Source organism: Ornithorhynchus anatinus, chromosome 5 (genome assembly GCF_004115215.2).
Source record: "Ornithorhynchus anatinus isolate Pmale09 chromosome 5, mOrnAna1.pri.v4, whole genome shotgun sequence".
Taxonomy (NCBI): domain Eukaryota; kingdom Metazoa; phylum Chordata; class Mammalia; order Monotremata; family Ornithorhynchidae; genus Ornithorhynchus; species Ornithorhynchus anatinus.
The window spans coordinates 42,738,063-42,761,354 of record NC_041732.1 but is presented as its reverse complement, the minus strand read 5'-3'; positions in this window follow the sequence as shown (position 1 = coordinate 42,761,354).

Below are 23,292 nucleotides of genomic sequence, written 5' to 3'. Positions count from 1 at the left end.
ACCTCCATAGAAATTCCAAAACCAAGGCTCCCACCAGTTACTTGGTATAGTGCTGGATACCTAATGGTCACTCTACAAAGGTTTCTGTCTGTATTTACTTTTATGTGGGCCAGAAATATCATAATTATTGAGCACTTACTATGTGCAAGGCACTGTTAAATTACAGATATATACGTATATGCTGTGGGGATGTGAGGGAGGATGAATGAAGGGAGCATGTGCATGGAATATACATGCTCAGTGGTATAGTGTACATATATGAATATACGTATGTATGCATATATACATATATAAACATATAAGTGTGTATATGTGTGTGTTTATATATAAAGCTTATATGAGTTCTGATATTTTCATGCCATTATTTCACCCCCCTTCACCTCCACAGCACTTATGTATATATCTATTATTTATTTATATGAATATCTGTCATCCCTTACAAACTGTTAACTCCTTATGGGCAGAGAATGTGTCTACCAACTCTGTTGTTTTGTATACACTGAAGCACTTAGTACAGTGCTCTGCTCATAGTAAGCACTCAATAAATCCCATTGTTTGATTTATTGTTTCTGGTTCCAGTCACCTAGCCCAGTGAAGGATGGACTTCACTCATACAATGATGGGTTGAACTGGTGCATCCAGACAAGCCTGTCCCAGCTGTCTTTCCCATTTCTATCCTGATTATAAACCGTCAACTGGTCCATGTTCTGGGTGTACTCAGGGAGGTAGACAGTCCCAACTCCTCATTATTTTATATGTAAAGTGACTAGATTTGTTGGCACTCTAGATGAGTTGGGGAAGGACAATGATCTAAACACGAGGGGAGTTGTGGAGTGAGAGGAGGGAGATAAAGCCAAGGAAGGGAGACAAAGCCAGCTCCAGAGTAGACTTAGAGACAGAGAGGCAGAAATAGACACTCAGAAAGGAACAATGTACACAAAAAGAAAACCCTGCAGTCTCTCAGTGATACCCACACTCATTTTAACACATCTCTCTCAGTCTCTCTCTCTCTCACACGCACACATGTATTTATACAAACACACACTCATATTGACAAACACACTAATACAGGCATGTGGCCTAGTAGATAGACCAAAGGACTGGGAGTTAGAAGGATGGGGGTTCTAATCCTGACTCTGCCATTTGTCTGCTGTGTGACCTTGGGCAAATCACTTCATTTCTCTTTATTTCAGTTACCTCATCTGTAAAATAGGAGTTAAGACTGTGAGTCCCATGTGGGACAAGGTCTGTGTCCAACCCTATTAGCTTATATCTACTCCAGCACTTACTACAATACCTGCACATAGTAAGCGCTTAACAAAGACCGCTCAAACAAAAATCAATGTGCACATTCATTCAGACACAGAAAGACCCATAAGGTCATATGTTTTACAGTCCTACTCACAGATATCTGGGCACAAGCATATTTAGACACATAGATGAGACATAAATTAACATATTTTATTTTGGAGGCAAAATAATGTGGAAAGGATACAGGCTAAAGAAATCAAGGGCCAAAGGACATGAGCAAGGGGTTAGCAGTGAAATAGACCAGATCTAGATACAGCAAGTAGGTTGACATTAAAGGAGCCAAGTGTGTGGGTTGGGTTGTAGCAAGAAAAGAGCAAGGTAAAGTAGGATGGGGCAAAGTGATTGAGTGCTTCAAAGCCAAAGGTAAAGAGTAAGTCATTTTTTTACCAAGGTCACACAGCAGTTTTGTGACAGAACTGAAACTAGAACCCAGATCTCCTAATTCCCGGTACCGTGCTCTTGTAGGCCATGCTGCCTCTCAAACACTTTTAGCTTTTAGAATTCTTAGTTGACTGATTTTTGCCTCTTTTTATTAGGGGGATCCATTACAAGGATAAGCCACCCTTGCAATGGAATCCTATTTAAACAATTTGAAAGCTGAATCCAAGTTGAATTCAGGTGTAGTGGATAAAGACTGAAAAGGAAAGAAAATCCCTCTAAAAGAGTTTGCTGCCAGGTTTCTTCTTCAGTAATTACTTTAGGGTTGATGGGAAAAACAATTGGATAATCATATCATAATATGTTTTGAATAACAAATATTCTTAAGGGAACAATATCATTGCAGCATAAGAGGTTTATAGCCCATTACCGTGTTGGCCAGATTCAAATCTCTTTATGAAAGCTTCTCATGAATGGAGGAAGGGAATGTGACATAATCTGTGCAGAACAAAAGTAGGTTATTTTCCCTCTGAGAAACATATTTAGGGGTAATATGCTAAGAGAGCAGCTGAAATGCTATATCAGTGGAACAAAAATAATGAAGAGCCCATGTTTGGAAGTCATGATATTTTCGACACATTCCTGGTCAGCTCTCAGTTCGTCTTCCTTACTCGGTTATTAGTTTAGCTCTCTAGCCCCACAAGACAAATGTATACTAATGCCATTTCTCTGAGACAAAGTGGGGTTTTTTTCCACTTGGTTTGAATTGTCTTTCTGGTTTGGAATGCAGTGGAGTGCAAGAGCCAGAGGGCAGCTTTGCAGTCCATGAGTGAACAGGATTGTGGACGCTGCTGACGTGTGTAGATCAAGGTAGGACCTTGTATACAAATGTTCAGTGGGAAAAGTACTTTGGTCTAAGTTTTCAAATAAGTGGCCTGTCTTAGTGTGAGTGTGAGACTCACACTATAAGTGTGAGAAGGAGGTAGTTTGAAGGGAGGAAAAATGTAGGAAAATAAAAAACAAGAGAATACCCATCAATTAATCAATTGTATTTATTGAGTATTTACCATCTGCAAAGCAGCATACTAAGTGCTTGGAGAGTACAGTGTAACAGTATAACAGAGTTGGGAGACACATTCTTTGCTCAAAACGAGCTTACAGTCTAGAGAGGGAGACAGATATTAATATAAATAAAGTATATGGACATAATAAGTGCTATAGGGCCGAGGGAGGGGTGAATAAAGGGAGTAAATCAAAGTGCAAGGGTGATTCAGAAAGGAGTGGAAGAAAAGGAAATGGGTTTAATCAGGAAAGTCCTCTTGAAGGAGATGTGCCTTCAATAAGGCTTTGAAAGTGGGGAGAGTTATCATCTGTTGGCTATGCAAGGGGAGGGTGTTCCAGGCCAAAGGCAGGATGTAGGTGAGAGGTTGACAGCAAGAAAGATTAAATCAAGGTACAGAGGGTAGGTTGGCATTAGAGGAGTGAAGTGCGTGTGGGCTGCACTGTAGTAGAAAATCAGGGAGGTAAAGTAGGAGAAGGCAAAGTGATTGAGTGCTTAAAGTGAGGGGCTTTTGTTTGATGCCAAGTGGATTGGTAACCACTGGAGATTCTTGAGGAATGGGGAAACATGGACTGAATATTTTTATATAAAAATGATCTGGGAAATAGAGTGAAGTATGGACTGGAGTGGGGAGAGACAAGAGACAGGGTGGTCAACAAGCAGGCTGATACAGTAATCAAGGTAATGCCTCAAGGATTGAAGCTGAAAAGAGCCTCAAGTGCAGGAAAAACTGAGTCATCTGTTAATCAGTGGCATTTATGGAGCAATTACTGCTTGCAGAGCACTGTATCCCTGTACTGTAAGAGTACAGTACAACAGAGTTGGATGATTAATGGTGTATTTGCTTGATCTGAGGTCTATTAACTCCCTCCTTGCCACTCTATTAATCAGTCATATCTGAATCAATCATATTTATCAAGTCCTCAGTGTGTATGGACTACTGTATTCAGTGCTTGGGAAAGTAGAATAACTGAGTTGGTAGACTTGTTCCCTGCCCACAAGGACCTTACTCTCCCCACCATGGTTATTTTCAGTTTCAACTCTGATCTGATATCTGTTATTTGTCCCTTTCCTTTTCTTGCTAGCCTCAACAGAGCCCCGCATCTAGAAGCCCTGCATGAGAAGCAGCGTGGCTCAGTGGAAAGATTCCGGGCTTGGGAGTCACAGGTCATGGGTTCTAATCCCATCTCTGCCACTAGTCAGCTGTGTGACCCGGGCAAGTCGTTTAACTTCTCTGTGCCTCAGTTTCCTCATCTGCAAAATGGGGATGAAGACTGTGAGCCCTTCGTGGGACAACCTGATTACCTTGTACCTAACCCAGCACTTAGAACAGTGCTTGGCACATAGTAAGCACTTAACAAATACCAACATTAATTAATTAATTAAGCTACAGCTGGGCTAGCAGTCTCAGGAAGCCTATGGTTGCCTGTTAGATACTGTAACAATTACCTTAGGGACCTTAGTGTTTTTTATATCTTCCTCAACCTATAGGTTAAAATGGAATACTGAGGAGATGTCACAGACTGCAGTGACAAGTTTTACAGCCATCTCCAAGAAGAAAGCTGGGGAAGGTGATTATAATGAAACCTAATTGCTCCTGGTTGTTGACAGTTACTAGACAAAGTCCTTCTTCTCTGGTTAATCAAGTGATCAGTCAATGAATAGTATCTATTGAGCACTTGCTATATGCAGAACATGGAACTAAATGCTTGGGAGAGTACAATTTAGTAGAGTTGGCAAACTTGTTCCCTCTTCATTCTTTCAATTCAATGTTATTTATTCAGCGCTTACTGTGTGCAAATCACTGTACTAAGTGCTTGGGAGAGTACAATACAACATTAAACCGACACATTCCCTGACCAAAATGAGCTTGTAGTCTAGTTGAGGAGACAGACATGATAACTAAATAAATAAATAATTAACAGCTATGTACACAAGTGCCATGGGGCTCGAGAGAAAATGTGGTTAATGTTAGAATGTAGTGTGACCTAGTGGAAAGAACAGGCTTGAACTCCGGGAACCTGGGTTCTAATTCTGCCTCTGCCACTTGCCTGTTGTATGACCTAGGGCAAGTCACTTAACTTCTCTGAGCCTCAGTGCCCTCAACTGTAAAATGGGGATTCAATACATGTTCTCCCTCCCACTAAGACTGTGAGACCCATGTGGGATAGGGGTTGTGTCCAGCCTGATTACTATGTATCTGCCCCAGTACTTAGTACAGGGCTTAGCATTCAACAAATATAATTATTATTATTAATGATAACTATGTGCTTCCAGGATCTCAATGCATCTTCAGATGATAGTGGAGCACTGTGGGACATGCCCTTTTCTTTGCATCAGACAGGCGATTAGTTCAAGGATAGCAATAAGACACATTCAGAATTTCCATAGAATTTACAAAAGCATTTGACACCATCAGAAGTTCTTGTCTCTGGAAATTATTAAAATAATCTGGTTTCTCTGAAAGGTTTATCAGTTCCTAAAATTATGCTATCATAATATGACTAAATTTGAGTGACCTTATCTGCTCCTTTCTGAATCTCCAACACAAGTAAGCAAGATAGAGAACTATGTTCAATCCTGTCCAATCTAATCTTCAGAGAGACATTCAACATAGAAACTGGAAAATGGTTTCAAAATGTAAATCTAATCCTTTGGGGAATAATTTTTAATCAAACAATCTAAGAGCATTGTCCAAAGTCCTTGAATCCCTCATATAGGAGCACCTATTCACTGATATCTATGTTTTAGAAGCATACACATTCAAGAAGATGCGAAGTGACTACAAACTTCTTCTCAAAATCAGGGAAATTCTGTGGATCACTGAATAAAATAAAAGATCAAGGTTAGATGTCAACTGCCCTGGGAAAGCCTAACATAGCCAAAGTTTCTGTCAATGACCTGGCCTAGTGCATAGAGTCAGGCCTGGGAGTCAGAAGGGCCTGTGTTCTAGTCCCAACTCTGACACTTGTCTGCTGTGTGACCTTGGGCAAGACACTTCACTGTGACTCTGTTTTCTCATATGTAAAATGGGAATTAAGGCTGTGAGCCCCATGTAGGACAGGGCCTGTGTTTCACCTGATTTGCTTTTATTCATCCCATTGCTTAGTACAGTGTCTGGCACACTGCTTAACAAATAGCACAATTATGATTATTAATTCTGTCAATGGATTCTGTAACCTAGGAGCAATTGTCTAATAACACAAGAGTAGATGAAAAGGGAATAAGCCACTTAAAGAATGGCTTCCTTTATAAGAGATAGCCATGTTAGCTCCCAGAGCTTAGCGCTGGGCTGCATCATCCCTGGGACTGTGGATGTTTAGGAAGATGTGTGGGTTCAATGGTGGCAAGACTAGGACCAGGCCCGAAAAGTGCTTGGAGGCCAGAACTAAACTCTGATCATCTGGTTCCACCTGCTCTCCCTGCTCTTGCTCCTTTAAAAAAAATGGTATTTGTTAAAGCACTTACTAACTAAATGCTGTGGTAGATAAAAGCTAATCAGGTTGTACACAGCCCATGTCCCACATAGAGCTCCCAGTTTTAATCCTCATTTTACAGATGAAGTAACTGAGGCCAGAGAAGTGATGTGACTTCCCCAAGGTCATACAGCAGAAAAGTGATGGAGTAGAGATTAGAACCTAGTTCCTCTGACTCCTAGGCCTGTGCTCTATCAAAGAGGCAACACTTTCCTTTATCAGTTACCCTATCCTTTCCAGAGCAGAGAAATTGAATGCCACCACTCAAGAGCAGTAGCCCAAATAGCAGGCGATGTCAGGTGGTGGGAACGACAAGTCAACTTCAACAGTGCTCTGCCTCCTCTGATATTGAGTCTGTGATGGTGGCCATAATAAAAATAATAATTATGGTCTTTGTTAAAGTCTTCCTCTGTTCATTCATTCATTCAAGCATATTTATTGAGTGCTTACTGTGTGCCAAGCATTGGACTAAGCATTAGGATATAAATAGGATAATCAAGTCAAGCACTATCCCCCTCCTACATGAGGCTCACTACATGAGGAAGAGGAAGAACACGTAGTGAATCCCCATTTTCCAGATGAGGCACAGAGATGTTAGATAACTTGTCCAACATCCCACAGCAAGCAAGAGGCAAAGCCAGGATAATAATAATAATAACAATAATAATGGTATTTGTCAAGTGCTTACTATGTGACAATCACTGTTCTAAGCCCTGGGGTAGATACAAGGTTATCAGGTTGTCCCAAGTGGGGCTCAAAGCCTTAATCCCCTTTTTATAGATGAAGTAACTAAGGCCCAGAGAAGTTAAGTGATTTGCCCAAAGTCTCACAGCTGAGAACTGGCAGAGCCGGGTTTAGAACTCATGACCTCTGACTCTCAAAAGGATACATCAGCTTGATGTTTCCAGAAAAAAGTTCTGCTTTCTTCTCCTGTAGTTTTCCAGGGATTAAAGATTCATTCATTCAATAATATTTATTAAGCGCTTACTGTGTGCAGAACACTGTACTAAGTGCTTGGAAAGTACATTACAGAAATAGAGGCAATTCCTGCCCACAACAGGCTCACAGTCTAGAGCGGGGGAGACAGACATCAATACAAGTAAACAGGCATCAATATAAATAGAATTATATATATATATATATATATATATATATATATATATATATATATATAATAAGTGCTGTGGAGCAGGAAGAAGGGGAAAGAGCAAAGGAAGTGAGCCATGGTGATGCAGAATGGGGGGGAACTGGGGAAAAGCGGGGCTTAATTTAGGAAGGCCTCTTGGAGGAGGTGCACCTTCTAGGGCTTTGAAGAGGGGAAAAGTGATTGTCTAGAGGATTTGAGGAGGGAGTGCGTTCAGACCAGAGATAGGATTTGTGCCAGAGGTTGGCAGCGAGACGGGAGAGATTGAGGCACAGTGAGAAGATTAGCACCAGAGGAGTGAAGTGTGCAGCTGGGATGTAGGAGAGAAATGAGGTGAGGTAGGAGGGGGCAAGGTGATAGAGAGCTTTAAAGTCAATAGTGAGGAGTTTTTGTTTGATACAGAAGGATAGGCATCCACTGAAGAATTTAGCATCAGAATGGATCCCTATTTTGATGTGCAAATTGTTTCGGAACTCCAGGCCTAGAGGACTAGAACCACATACTAACCTTGTAAATTAAATCTGGATCCCTTCCTTCCTGGAAAGAGTTCCTGAGTCAGCACAAGACTTCCACACTTTGGTGCAGGGTTGGACACTCTGAATTCTTTTCCATTAGTTACTTTTTCAACAAAAGGATAAAGATTTTATTTGTTTCATTAATCTCCTCTATGCAATGAACAGTGGAATCGATTGAGAGTCCCAGCCTTTCCTGCCAAATTGTGTCAGCATCTAATTCAAACATTTTCATTTCTGGGATATTTATTTCTTAAATGTTTCAGAGGAACGTTACCTGAGTGCCAGATCATTGCACTTAGCCTCCCCTTGGAAATTAGTTTAAGACAGATCGCTGACATTAGTTAAAGAGAAGGCAATCACTAATACTGTACTTTCCATCTGTCAGAGTAGGTTGATTCCTACAGTAAATCTTTTCATACCTTGTAAGGTTTTGTTTCGAGTAAACCTCAGACCTATGACATAGTTAACCCGCCTCACCCTCCCCCAATAAATATTTGGATTTTAGTTCCTGTGACTTTATTTGAGGATGAACAAACCACCTGTGATATTGGGCTGTTCCCTCACTTTAGAGTTTTAATTTTTCTTGCAACTCCGAAATTAAAAAAAAAAAGAATTAAAGAATTTTAGAGGGAAAAGGCAAAGCCATTAAGAACATGATCTAGATCATCTAATGTCAATCAATGGCTATACCCCAGTGCAGTATCAGGGAATGATAATCTAATATAATTATGATGATTCTTTGAAACTGCCAAACGAAAGGCAGAAGGGGACATGTTAATCTTATGAGAAAGTATGAATTAGATGTAAGTTGTAACACTAAAAAACCACTAGTTTTATCAGACAAAACAGACTGCAGTATGACAAGCATACTTGATTGCCTCCAATAATGTACATCAAAATAACGGATAAACAGCAAGAGCTTGACAGAACTATTAAGATGGGAAGGAGTTTTATTTTTTAAAAGTTAAAATACAGTAATAGCCAGAGGAGTACAATGAAAGCACTCAGGAAATGTCAAAGATTAAAATATTGATTAGAACATTTTTTTCCCTAAAGTACCTTACAGTATTAGCCTTTTTGGATATTAGGAAGCCTTGAATGTTTCAATATCAGTTTGCTCTTTTGCTCATTCATTGCCTCAGGAAGATGCAGGAGGGACAGAAAAAAGAATTTAGCTATTGGACTTCAGTTTCTGACAAAAATATCAAATATTAATATATTTAAAATACAATCAATAAATATAATTTCTAAAGTGTTTGGTGTTTGCAGATTACTGTACTAAACATTGTGAAAGTACTATAGAGTTAGGAAACACTATTCCTGCCCTCAAAGAGCTTACTATGTAGTGATGGGGACAGACACTGGAATAATTTACAGAGAGGAAAAAGTAAAGTGGATATTTAGATGAGTGCTGAAGTGAAAGGATAAATATATGAAAGTGCTACAGGTGATTTTGAGGACATATGTGCAGGGGATGATAGTTGGAGGGATAAAACAGAGGGAGGGAAGAAATAGATCAGGACACACCTCCTGGAGGAGATGTGATTTCAGAAGGGCTTTGGGCAGAAATATGATCTGGGGAAGAAGAAGGGCTTGAGCGAAGAGTTGGAGGTAGAGGAGACGAGAGTGAGACACAATGAGTAGATGGCTTAGGTGGAACAAAAAGTGAGAAGTAGGGTGCAGTGGGAGAAGTGGGAGAAGTGACTCCAACACTTTCCTGCTGGGTGGCCTTGGGCAAGTTACTTAACTTCTCTGTGCTTCAGTAACTTCACTGGTAAAATGGGGATTAAGACTGTGAGCCTCTTGTGGGACTGGGACTATGTCCAACCCAATTTTCTTGCATCTACTCCACTGCTTAGTACAGTGCCTGGAACATAGTAAGCACTTAAGCACCACAATCATTATTATTATTAAGTTGTCATAGAACAAGTGCCTCTGTTTGAGCTAAAGCTTCATAAAGAAAGAGAAACAAGGAGATAGAAGAACAACCAGCTCCAGGTACTACAAACATTAAACATGACAACACAAATGAGGGATAAGCTTTTTGAATATACAATGTGGTTGGAACTGTGGGGCCCTCCTTGGCTTTTTCAGCCACACATAAAATCATAGGTAAATTTCACCTATTAAGGCACTTAATTAGGTATACTCCTCCTACTTTTTTATGGTATTCATTAAGTGCTTTCTTTGGGCCAGGCACTGTACTAAACATTGGGGTAGATATAAGTTAATCAGTTTGGACACTTTCTCTGTCCCACATGGAGCTCACAGTCTTAATTCCCATTTTATAGATGATGTAACTGAGGCACAGAGAAGTTAAGCGATTTATCCTAGGCCACCAACAGACAAGGGGTGGAGTAATGATTAGAATCGGATCCTCTGACTCCCAGGCCTGTCCTCTTTCCATTAGGCCACGCGGATTATCACCTCACTGATCTACTACAACACAACCCGCACTTTGTTCCTCCAACACTAACCTACTCTCTCTATTTCATTGTCATCTATCCCACCACTGAAAACTTGCCCACCTCCTCCATCTGGCCTGGAACTCCCTCCCTCTTCATATACAATTGACCACGACTCTCCCTATCTTCAAAACTCTTCTAAAGTCACAACTCCTTCAGGAGGCCTTCCCTGACTAAACCCTCATTCCCCTAACCACCTTTCCTCCTACATAGTCTATGCACTTACCTTCATTCATTTATTCATCCAATTGTATTTCTCAACTGCTTACTGTGTACAAAGCACTGTACTAAGTACTTGGGAGAGTGCACTATAACATGAAACACACTCCCTGCCCTAAACAAGTTCACAGTCTAGAAGGTGAGGGAGACATTAATATCAATAAATAGATAAATTACAGATATATACATAAGTGCTGTGAGGAAGGGGAGGAGGATGAATGAGGGAGCAAGTATGAGCCGCTCAGAACGGAGTGGGAGAAGAGGATAAAAGGATACCTGTATACAATTTGATACTTTGATACTCACTCCAACTTCAGTCCCACAGCACTTAATGTATATAACCTTACACTCTTCCATTTCCCTTATCTGTAATTTCTTTCAATGTCTGTATCCCCCTCTAGACTGTACGCTCCTGATGGGCAGGGATTGTGCCTGTTGTCATAGTTTCCCAAGTGTTTAGTTTAGTGTTCAGCTCATAGTAAGCATTCAATTCATATGAATGATGGATTGATTCACTGAGTGATAAACATCCAATTCCGGAAATGGTCAACAATCCCCACTTCACATAGCATTACCAGTTCCTGATCCTCACTACTCATAGTTGATAAGCTGACATCAAATGGAGTCTTCCCCTTATAGATTCTCTAGTGAGAGAACCCCTTAGTGTTGGTATGAGCATGAAAGAAATTTTAGTAATCTATTTCTATTGAGAGTCACACACTTCAGATATTTGCCTTCACAATAATAGTAATCACTGTGGTATTTGTTAAGCACTTACTATGTGTCAAGCAGTGTTCTAAGCATTGGGGAAGATACAAGATAATCAGGGCAGACACCTATCAATGACACAGTTACTGTATTTATGATATAAAACTTTCTTCAAACTGCACACAAACTATATGAGAGACAAATTTGCTTTTTAATCTCTCATAGAATGATGATAATATACATACTTTAACTCTTTCTAGATGTAGTCGTGAAGAAGATCAACATGGGACATGGATTGTGTCCAGTCTGATTAGCTTGTATCTAACCCAGCACTTCGAACAGTGTCTGGCACATATAATAGGAAAAAAAAAAGATTGATTGTACTATTCAGTTCATAGGGACTTTGGGATGCAACTGATATCTCAGTCAGCACTGTGGTGAAGGATTGTCTCTCTTTACTGTTCTATTGTACTTTCCAAGAGCTTAGTACAGTGCTCTACACACAATAGGTGCTCAATAAATAAGACTGAATGAATGAATACAAAGCAGGCTATTTCCAAATCCACTTTTCGTGGGAAAATAATAAAAATGGGGCCAGAAAAAGGACAGCTGTAAACCTAGCTTTTTCTCTCTCAAAGTGCAGGTCATTTGGGCACAGTGCCAATGTATGGATGCTTGCATTGTTTACAGTGGAAAATAGCCATTTTCTTATGTGTCTATGAGTCTGAAGAATAGGAAGACATGGAAGATGGGGCTGCAATTTCTCAGGCTTTGGTGTTGTTTCCAACAATGTTCAGTTATTTTATTTTGAAATAAAACAGACCACCTCTGACTCGGTAGACCCAAATATTTGCCAAATATTCTCTAAATTTGTTAGGAGTGACAGTTAATAAATGGCATCCATTTCACCTTTTTAAGAGCTGATCCACCAATCCTTCAGAGTTCCTGAACTTTTAAGATAACTAACATTTCATTAAGAATGACTTGGCTTAAACACTTCAGAAGATAGAGAGTGTGTTTGTTTTAGAATCTTACAGCATTGTGATTCATTCCAACCTAAGACTTCCTCATGATAGAAGGAGGGCTTAGTCCTTGAAGTAAATAGCAATTACATTTAATTCAGGTCTTGCCAATTAACAGCTCTGCTCCTTTATCTTATTAACATCTGGCACTTCTAAGAGTTCCATGGACTCAAGAACCTTTAAGTCTTACAGTTGATTAGGCATTGAAATTTGTTCATATGATAAAGATATCACTAACGGTTTATTAAGCCAGACAATATTATATAAATCAATTTGAATCACAAAGGACTAGGTAAAGTCCTTGAGATTTAAAAAAATGACTTTTATCAAATTTATTTCATTGCCTCAAAGGCATTCAGTGCTTTGTTTCCTAGAATGCTTCATATCTCATTCAAATTAATACTTTAACCTGAGGCTTTCAACTGAAGTCCATGAACATTGTACAGCCTATGAATCCTGGAATCATGGCCTTCAAGGTTTACATGTTTTGAAAATTTTAAATAAAAAAATATGAAAGTGGATTAATGTTATTGTTTTAACAGTCTCTTCTAATTGCAAAGCTCTGAACTTTATTTCCCCAGAGACCACCCATTTACCTTCCATTTTCCTGGATGATGATGATGATGATGATGATGGTATTTGTTAAGTGCTTACTATGTGCCAAGCACTGTTCTAAGCACTGGGGTGGATACAGGGTAATCAGGTTGTCCCACGTGGGGCTCACGGTCTTATTCTCCATTTTACAGACGAGGTAACTGAGACACAGGGAAGTTAAGAGGCTTGCCCAAGGTCACACAGAAGCCAAGTGGTGTAGCTGGGATTAGAACCCACTATATCTGACTCCCAAGCCCTTGGTCTTTCCACTAAGCCACACTGTGAGCTGGCTGAGTTCTGAATGAATGCTACTCAGTTCAAACTACCATCCCAGACTCATCTGTAATGCTCCCTTCTCCTCACCCATTTCTCATCGTTTCTGACATCCCTTTCCCCAGATATTTTTAATGGTATTTGTTCATTCAGTTGTATTTATTGAGCGCTTAATTTGTCCAGTTCTTAATATGTGTCAGACTCTGTACTAAGTATTGGAATAGGCACAAGTTAATCAATTTGGACTCAGTAGCCGTCCCACATAGGACTTGTAGTTTTAATCCTCATTTTACAGATGGCACAACTGAGGCACAAATTAATTAAGTGATTTGCCCAAGGTAACATAGCAGACAAGTGACAGATCTGGGATTAGAACCCAAGTCCCTCTGACTCCCAGGCCTGTGCTGTATCCATTAGGCCATATTGCTTCTTTGCTTTCCACCAACCAGATCCAGCCAAGTGAAGTGAGCATTTAAGAGTCAGATTTGCCCACCAATTAGATCCTCCCTGGGGGAAACTAATCAGAGGAGGGTATAGGAAGAGTAAGTTAGGATCCAGTGTTTTAATTGGAAGAATCCTAATGACAAAGTTTTTCCGAAAGCCTTTCATTTATTGCAGAAGTCATAGGTTAGCAAGACATAAACCTATTATGTACCTTTCTCTTCCTGTTCTAGGGGAGAACAACCCTCAAACCCAGCAGAATTCACAGCTACTTCCCATAGTTTTTCAATCATCTTAAATAAACTGGTATGGAACTGCCTTAGTATCTTCAGGACAACTGTCAGAGTCCCTGAAATCATATGGATACCAGGGGAGACAACCCCATTTCTGGACATTAGGAGTGTCTAGGGTATCAAGACACCAACATTTCAGTATGAGGCTATTGCAAGGGATCCCCTGCTTTTTCACCTCCTTTTTCAAAGGGAATAAAAATATGATGAAAAGAGAGTTATTCATTAGTGTTATATATTAGTCAAATAGTTTCCTAGCTGTTGAACACAAATTGCTGGCAGTAAGCAAGCAAATGGGCTCCATTTTTTCCATTGGAGACTCTGTAGTTGAGTCATAATTTTATTTATATTAATGTCTGTCTTCCCCTCTAGACCGTAAGCTGATTGTGGACAGGGAATGCATCTGTTATATTCTTGTATTGTACTCTCCCAAACACTTAGTACAGTGCCCTGCACACAGTAAATATGATTGACTGATTGATTATGAACTTTTGGAGGGACATTAAAAAATAAGACTTGTTCCTGACGAACAAATCTTATGCCCTGTCAAGGCTGAACCAGAGGTATCAAGAGTTGGATAATCCTGCCAGATAGTTGAGAAAGTTGATAATGAAGGACATATATACTTATGTTGGGACTTCCCACAGATAAGTGAGGAGAAAATTGTGCTATTTTTAATTGAAGATGAAATTGCAGGTATTGTGAGATACTCCTTGGCTTCACCCCTTCAGCAGAACCTAATTAGATAAGAGAAAGAAGAAACAAATTTGACTCTGTGTGGAGATTTCATATTGCTAATCTCCCTCTACATGATTTCTAGCAAATTGGAGTCTGGCAACAAGCATGTATGAATGTCCATATGGCCTCTTTTTTACTTTTATTTTCTGCAAGATTCTTAGCATTTTGGTCTGGCTGGTGGAATTGTTTTCCTTAGTAACAGAGGGACTTGAAGAGAAATAGTTTTTCCCAAATGATATTTGTTAATGTGAACCTATTACAGCACACTAATGGGAAAACCAAACACTTAGATTGCTTGAATGCATCAATATAATTTCTGTTGATGATCTCTGAAGTCATAGGGCTGCATTTCTGTCATTTGTCACCATGATATTAGTTCAGGGGTCTATTTTCAACTTCCCTTTGTCATCTTCTTGGAATGCAACCTGAAAATAAATAGCTGAACAATATTAAGCCCAGAAAACATAGATCACCACAACTTCTACATTTCTCTTAGTATCTGTTTTTGTCACAAATAGGTAAATGTTTTATTATCATATGACATTGAATTTGCATTCAATCATATGTATACATATTTCTTAACTCAGAAAGCTTCTTTGTTTCGGTCCACCTTCCAATGCATAGGCAAAAGATTTTTTTTTCCTTTAGACTCATGACTCGTCCCAGGTTTTATCCTTCCCCATAATAATAATGATGCCATTTGTTACGCATTTACTATGTGCCAAGCACTGTTCTAAGTGCTCGGGTAGATACAAGGTAGTCAGGTTGTCCTACATGGGGCTCACAGTCTTAATCTCAATTTTACAGATGAGGTAACTACGGCACAGAGAAGTAAAGTGACTTGCCCAAGGTAACACAGCAGACAAGTGGTGGAGACTGGTTAGAAGCCCAGTCCTCTGACCCTGAAGCCCAAGTTCTTGCCACTAAGCCAGGCTGCTTCTCTCTTTCTCCCCATCTTCAGTCTATCAGTCAATAGTGCTTACTGAGTCCTGACTCTATGCAGAGAATTGTATAAAATACTTGAAAGGGTATATTTAAACAAAAGGCACAGTCCCTGCCCTGAGGGAGCTTAAAATCTAACATGGGAGATGAACTAGTCAAGTACATACATAATGACCACTCACAGATAGTTCAAGGAGGTAAACAAAACAATATTACAGCTGCTTATAGCAGGAGTAATTAAGAAATGATTAGATGCTAGTTAGTCTAAGTTGAGAATATGCATAAATACTAAGGGGAAGTGAATAAAGATAAATGCTAAGGGTGACCATTCAATGGATAAGATGTGGAAAGGTGGAGCTTAATCAGTAATGTCTCCTGAAAATAATGGAAAGTTTTCAGAAAAACCTAAAGGAAAGTGTTCAAATCTCGGAGATGGGAGACCTGGGTTCTAGTTCACCTATCTGCCACTGACTTGCTGCATGATCTTGGACAAGTCACTTACCCTCTCTGAGCCTCAGTTAGCCCATTCACAAAATGGGGATATGATACCTTGTGTTCCATACCCCTAGACAGTGAGTCCTGTGTGGGACAGTTACTGTGTCTATTATGATTATTTTCTATCTACCACTGTGCTTGGTACTTAGTATGTGCTTAAAAATACTGTATTTGGATTTAGGGAGAATTTCAAACATCGCCTATAAAAAAACCTTCTCCAAGGAGTATCTTTTGACTGGTCTTCACTCCTTCATCAGGTCATCCTATCAGTCACTTCTGTGTATCATTCTTAAAATTCACATTTTGTTTACTTTGGTTGTTAGTAGTTGAATCTGTTTGTTTTTTCTCTTTTTCCCCACTGTGGATATATGACTTATCTCCCTGCCTCCTCTGTAAGACTGCAGGCTGCTCAGGAAGAGAATACACCTTATACTTTTATTGGATGGGTCCAAGTGCTTAGTGGATTGGCCAGCCCACATAAGCACTCAGAAAATAATAATAATATTATGATATTTGTTAAGTACTCACTATATGACACATGCTGTACTAAGCACTGAGGTTAGACCCAAGATAATCAGGTTGGACACAGTCCCTGTCCACATGAGGCTCACAGCCTAATTGGGAGGGAGTGAATTCCCATTTTAAAGATGAGGAAACAGGCCCAGAGATCCCGGCTCCTTTTGTCTGCTGTGTGACCTGGGAAAATCACTTAATTTCCCTGTGCCTCAGTTACCTGTTCCATAAAGTCGGGATTAATATGAGCCCCATGTGGGACAGGGATTGCATACCACCCTATTAGCTTGTATCTAAGACTCCATTGCTTAGTTAGAACCTGGAACATAGTAGGTACTTAACAAATGCAAGTCAAATGACTTGCCTAGGATCACCCAGCAGGCAACTGGAAGAGCTGGGATTAGGACCCAGGTCTTCTGACTCCCAAGTCCTCTGACTCCCAGGCCCACACTCTTTTCACTAGGTCGCACTGACGATGATAGTGATAATGTGGAAGATGAGAAGGAAACTGGACGAGGGAAGCAAAGGGCTGGAAGGTGTGGAGTGATAGTGGTGGATACAAGTAGCACAACTGCTTCAGTTTCTGTACTGAGTGTAAGCTCACAGTGTCAAAGAGACTGAAGCAGCTGCAGGGAATTGTCCCCTGAGAGCATTGCTGGCTGAGTCCGCATTACCACTGCTTTCAGAGGAGAGAGTTCTAATTTGGAGCTGGAGGAGGGGGCTGTGATATGTGGAGAGGGCAGTACTTCTCAGCTCAGTTCCACTGCCATCCTGGCACACCACTCTGATCCTGAGCAGGGTGCCTGCCTGTTGTCTACTCACCTTGACCCCAGATTGGAATGGTGGAGGTAATATGTGGAAAGATCCTTTTGTGGCAGAGGCTGTAATCCAACCAGGTAACTTGGGCAGGGAAGATCAAGACTCTGGAAGCTGAGCCAGCATAGGGTCTCTACTGGGGAGTCTTGGAAAGGATTTAGCAATTGGCCAGTTAGGGATAATTTGTTGTTGAAGAGTTTTACCCCTTTAATATGCTCTGAACCCAGTAATGGGGGAAAGGCAGAGCAAACCATAGTTGTATGCTAAAAAAAAAATGAGTAGACTAAGCTGTACTTGGATGTCCTGCTGACACATCAGGCTAAATGTGTCCTAAGCAGAACTCCTCCTCTTCTAATCCAAACCCTATCCTCCGCATGTCTTTTCCATTACTGTAGACAATAGCACTATCTTCTCTATCACACAAACCCATGAACTTGGCACTGTTCCTGATTTATCTCTCTCATTCAACCCACATATTCAATCTGTCACCAAATCCTGCCAGTTCTACCTTGAAAAACCAGTGCTAAAATCCATCCTTTTTTCCTTTTCCATATAAACCTCTACCATGATGATCCAAGCTCTTGTCCTAACCCAACTTTACTACTGTATCTGCATCCTTGATTATCTCCCTGTCTCTCCCCTCTCCAGCCCATACTTCACTTTGCTGCAAAGATCATTTTTCTAAAAAAAGTTCAGTCCATGTCTCTCACTTTTCATGAACCTCCAAGGGCTGCTCATCTACCTCCATATCAACAGATACTCCTTCCCATTGACTTTAAAGCACTCAGTCAACTCTCCAGACCCCACAACACTCTGCTCCTTGAGTGCCAGTTTACTCACTGTACCCTGATCTCATTTATTATGCCTCCAGCCCTTTTTCCACAACCTCCCCCTAACCTGAACCTTCTTTCCTCTTCATATACATCAGACTATGACTCTACCTTCAAAGTCTTATTAAGTTTACATCTCCTCTAAGAGGCCTTCCTTGATTAAGCCCTCTCTTCCCCAGCTCCCTCTCCCTTCTGCATTGTCTATGCACTTGGATCTGTGACCTTTGGACATTTGATATCTGCCACACCATCAACCCCACGGTACTTATATACAGAGTTATAAATTATTTATTTATTTTTGTCTTCCCCTTTACACTGTAAGTTCACTGTGGGTAGGGAATGTGTCTACTTACAACAGCATTCCAGCACTTAGAACAATACTTGGCATATAGTAAGCACTTAACAAATACCATAATTATTATTACTAACTCTTTGTGCTCCCCCAAGCACTTAGTACAGTGTTCTGCATTCAGTAGATATCACTGATGATGATGGCAAAATAGGACTCTGATGCTGTAGCCCGTTGTGGGCAGGGAATGTGTCTGTTGTTGTACTCTCCCAAGCACTTAGTACAGTGCTCTGCAAACAGTAGGTACTCAAATATGATTGAATGAATAAATGTACAGAAGTCTGGCCTGAATTAGCTGCTGCTGTTGATGTTTTCCTATTCTAAATGCTGAGACATCCAGTGTTCTCTTTCTCTAAGACAGCTCCCAACAACCGACTCCTATATATTTGTAACAACTCTGAGGCTTATATTTCAGCAACAGTAGGTGTTCAATAGAAAGTAGAATGAAAATGGGTAAATCATCATTACTTCTCTGTTGGACACCTGATTAAATCTGTCAGGCTTCTGAGGTTGACCTGTATAAACACCAGTTCACATATCAATTCCAAGAGTGTAAAACTGTCTAGCAGCCTCTGTGGAGCAATATGGGGAGGAGCCTGTGGTGACACTGAGTAAATTGATAACAGGTGTTGCTGTATTCGAATAATCTAGGTTCTTGGCAAAGGGGCAGCTAATTTCAGGGAATAAATGTAGATGTTTCTGACGACTTTATACTGGGGAGTTATACTGCATTCTCAATGCTAATTTTGCAAGTTGGTATTCAGTGCTTACTGGGAGGCAGGTTCCTTATCTCTCCATTTGTAACTACAGGTTGCTTTTTTTTGACCATATTAAATCTTTGTAATGGAAAATTTGAGTTTGAGCTATCTAATGAATTCAGGACATGTAATCAGGCAGAAGCCATATTAGTTGCATCAGTGTTACGTTTCTGATAAACCTGTCATTCATTCAAAAATGGGTCTGATGGTTTGCAATTCCAGCATTTTAACAAAAGAAACATCATAGATGATGTCTTTCAGTGACTTTAACAAGCTGATTACAAATAGCTTTCTCTATAGGAATGGTTTCTTCGTTCCAAAAATGCAGCCTCCAAAGAGGTGGTTGTCAAAAGTGTTTGCCAAAACAATCCTCAAGAGTGAGTGTAGAAAAGCAGATAAGGTTTACTCTATTAGAATAATAATGAATAGGATATTTATTAAATGCTTACTCTGTGTCAAGCACTGTTCTAAGCCCTGGCATCCCTGGCCCTCTTGGGGCTTACAGTCTATGTGGGGAGAACAGGTACTTAATCCCCATATTACAGTTGAGGAAAGTGAGGCACACAGCAAGCAATTGGCAGAGCAGGGACTAGAACATGGGTCCTCTGATTCCCACTGAAGGAAAGAATTAGTATTTAGGAGATAAAGAGCATCAGATGGGTGTCTGAAAGGAACAAGAGATTACAGGAATTTTAGCACCTAGTGTTTCTTGGCCCTGTCTATCCCAGTGCTTAGTACATTGCTTGGCACCTAATCAGCACTTAAATGCCATAATAATAATAGGTCACTGCATCTCACTATTTCTCCTTTAGCCTGTTTTTCCCCATCTGCACTCTGGGGATAGAGAAGCAGCTTGGCTCAGTGGAAAGAGCATGGACTTGAAAGTCAGAGGTCATGGGTTTGAATCCCAACTCTGCCACTTGTCAGCTGTGTAACTTCTCTGTGCCTTAGTTACCTCATCTGTCAAATGGGGATTAAGACTGTGAGCCTCAGGTGGGACAACCTGATTACCCTGTATCTCCCCCAGCGCTTAGAACAGTGCTCTGCACATAGTAAGTGCTTAAATACCAACATTATTATTATTATGAGCTCTACCTGCTGTTCATTGTTCAAAAGACGCTTTGAGATTGACCTATGGGCAACTACACAGGACATAATAGACTTTAATTGCAGCAGGAGGGATGTGTTCAGATAAGGGGTGTCTGACCAACAGGGTTGGGAAAAATTAATATCCTTTCCAGATTGAGTAGTAGATGTCCTTTACTCAGGACTTCATATTATGTCTACATTTTCTAATCTTGGATGCTTTCAGTCCAATCTAGTGAGAAAGAAAGCCTAAACAACTCTCAGGCTCAATATTTTCTTCTCGGAGACTCCTTTGTAAAATAATTCATTCCTTAAAATGAGAATTGGACAAGTCAAAATTTGACAGGTATTAGAAGGAAAGTTTATGATGTGAGCCAATAAATCTGCAGCTGTGCAGTACATTCTCTTGTTTGTAAAATGAGAATGTATCAAAGGAGTTACTGCAACAGCCAATCTGTGTCTAGTCACCTAAGGGAGCTCTTCTTTCCTGAACTGCTTCTTCAAGCAACTACAGCACCCCTCCTATACTTTCACTACAGGGAAAGTCAGTTGCTTGGCAACTGCCGTCAAACCTCTCCACAACCTGCTTGGGAAACATAGCGGGCCCAAAACACAGCCCACCCCAAGGTTTCAATGAGAATCCAAATTATTGTGTCAAGATGCAGTTTCCTAGTCCCCTCTTAAAAACAGACCAGCTTCACCTGTGCTCTTTACCCTCTTTCCATTCAGTTCTTTGTATTTCAGCAAAAGTTATTTTAAGAAATTGGTTTCCTGGATGTTCAGTGTTCCGCAAAGAAACCCAGTGCATACTATTCATTGAAGAAACCCAGTGCATACTATTCATTGATGAGAACGTATCACATCAAGGTCTTAGGGACAATTTACAATGCATAGTCCACTTTTAATGAAAAATTAGAGTACTAATTTTAATCTCTGCTCCCCGTGTGTCTTGTGCCTTTTATTCTTTCTAAATCCAAAAAGCTTTTGCAATATTATAGGCCTTCAGCAAGACATGCAAATAAAATAGGTTTTTAGAGAGGTAGTAGACATGGGTGTCTGTATGGAAGCAATGGTATTCACTGAGGGCTTTAGTGTGGCATAGTGGAAAGGGCATGGGCTTGGGACTCAGAGGTCGTGGGTTCTAATCCCGACTCTGCCACTTGTCAGCTGTGTGACTTTAGGCAAGTTACTTAACTTCCCTGTGCCTCAGTTTCCTCATCTGGAAAATGGGGACACGTGGGGCAACCTAATAAGCTTGTATCTATCCCAGCGCTTAGAAGAGTGCTTGGCACATAGTAAGCGCTTAACAAATACCATCATTATTATTATATGCAGAGCAGTGCACTAAGGACTTGGGAGAGTACACTACAATAGAGTTGGTGGACATAATAACAATAAAAATTGGGGTATTTGTTCAGTGCTTACTCTTCCCTGCCCTCAAGGAGATTACACACTCCTAGAGAAGATTATACATTAAAATAAATTGCAGATAGAGGATGTAGCAAAGTATAAAGTTAGGTATATGTATTATGGCGGTAGGATGAGCATCAGAGTGCTTAGAGGCCAAATGCATAGGCAATGCAGAACGGTGGGGCTGGTGGGGAGGAGACTAAGGTGGAGAGATGATTTGGCTAGTTAGTAATAAAAACACCTTAGCACGGAAGCCAGGCACTATGTGTCTGCTGTGTATTTGGTAGAGATGTTAGCACTGTTTGGGTGATCGAGCCAAATTTACTGACTGTTGGGATGATTTCCCGATATTTGAGATCGTTGTGTCCAGTGCCACTTTTGCACCCTACCACACGTGAATGTCTCTGGAGAAGTTAGTGCTCTTCTAAATTCCTTCTTTCGTTGCTTCATTTAAGATCCGTATTAGATTTTCATGCTCTAGGGGGATGGCCTTTTGTAATAGGAGTTAATACATCAGTTGTACAGTGGCCTCCTAGTATGTATCTTGCATAATGTTATGCTGTTCAAGCCATTTTTCTTTCAGAAACCATTAACGCAGCAGGGCCCCAATTTCAATAACTAAAAACAGACTTCTGAACAACAGCGCCACACTCAGCGCACTCCAAGAACAGCCTTCCAAAGTGACATAATTGTTGATGTTGGGAGGAAAACACAGGGTCTAGGCGAGAAATGAATGAAAAAATATTTGTTTGAGCTGCTTGCCTGGAATGAAGAGATTATATTGTTCAGACGCCCCAACAATAGCAAGAAGGGAATTTCTGTTGTTTTAACAAAAGAGAAATTTATAAAAGCATCAAAGTGTTTGGGGCTTTCCAGCCCAGTGGGATCGATGCTTCCTCTCCAAATACCCCAGTGGTGATTCACTGATCAAATGTCAGCAAGCCACAGCTTACTCATTGTGTGAACTCCCCCCATCTCAAAGCAAAGACTTCGCAGGGAATATTCCTTGAGTCACTAAATAGGGGTTTGTGATTCCTCCCTCTTGCATTTACTTTTGTGCTTGAATGTCACCACAGTATCTTGATAATCATGTGTTGGTGTGTGTTCAAAGACATTTTTAACCCACCCAGTTGTTTAGCAAATTAATGCATCAGCTCAGAGAAGCTGAAAGGAAAGGTCGTTAGAGAACAGTCATTATGAGCCGAATTCTGGGGTTTTTTTTCACTCTTTGATCTATTACTAGTTCAGAATTCTCCAACACAAAGCTCAAGAGGTGCCCATGGCATATAACAAACCTCTCTGTGGAAGCAGTACTCATTACCCAGAACCACCCCAGCAGTTTGATGGATGGTTTTTATTTCCTCTTTCTGGCTGAGGTCGAAAGCAGAAGGGAACTGCCTGGTGCCTTATTAGTGATCAAACATTCACTAGTCTGGAGCTCCCCAAACCAAGGACCCTA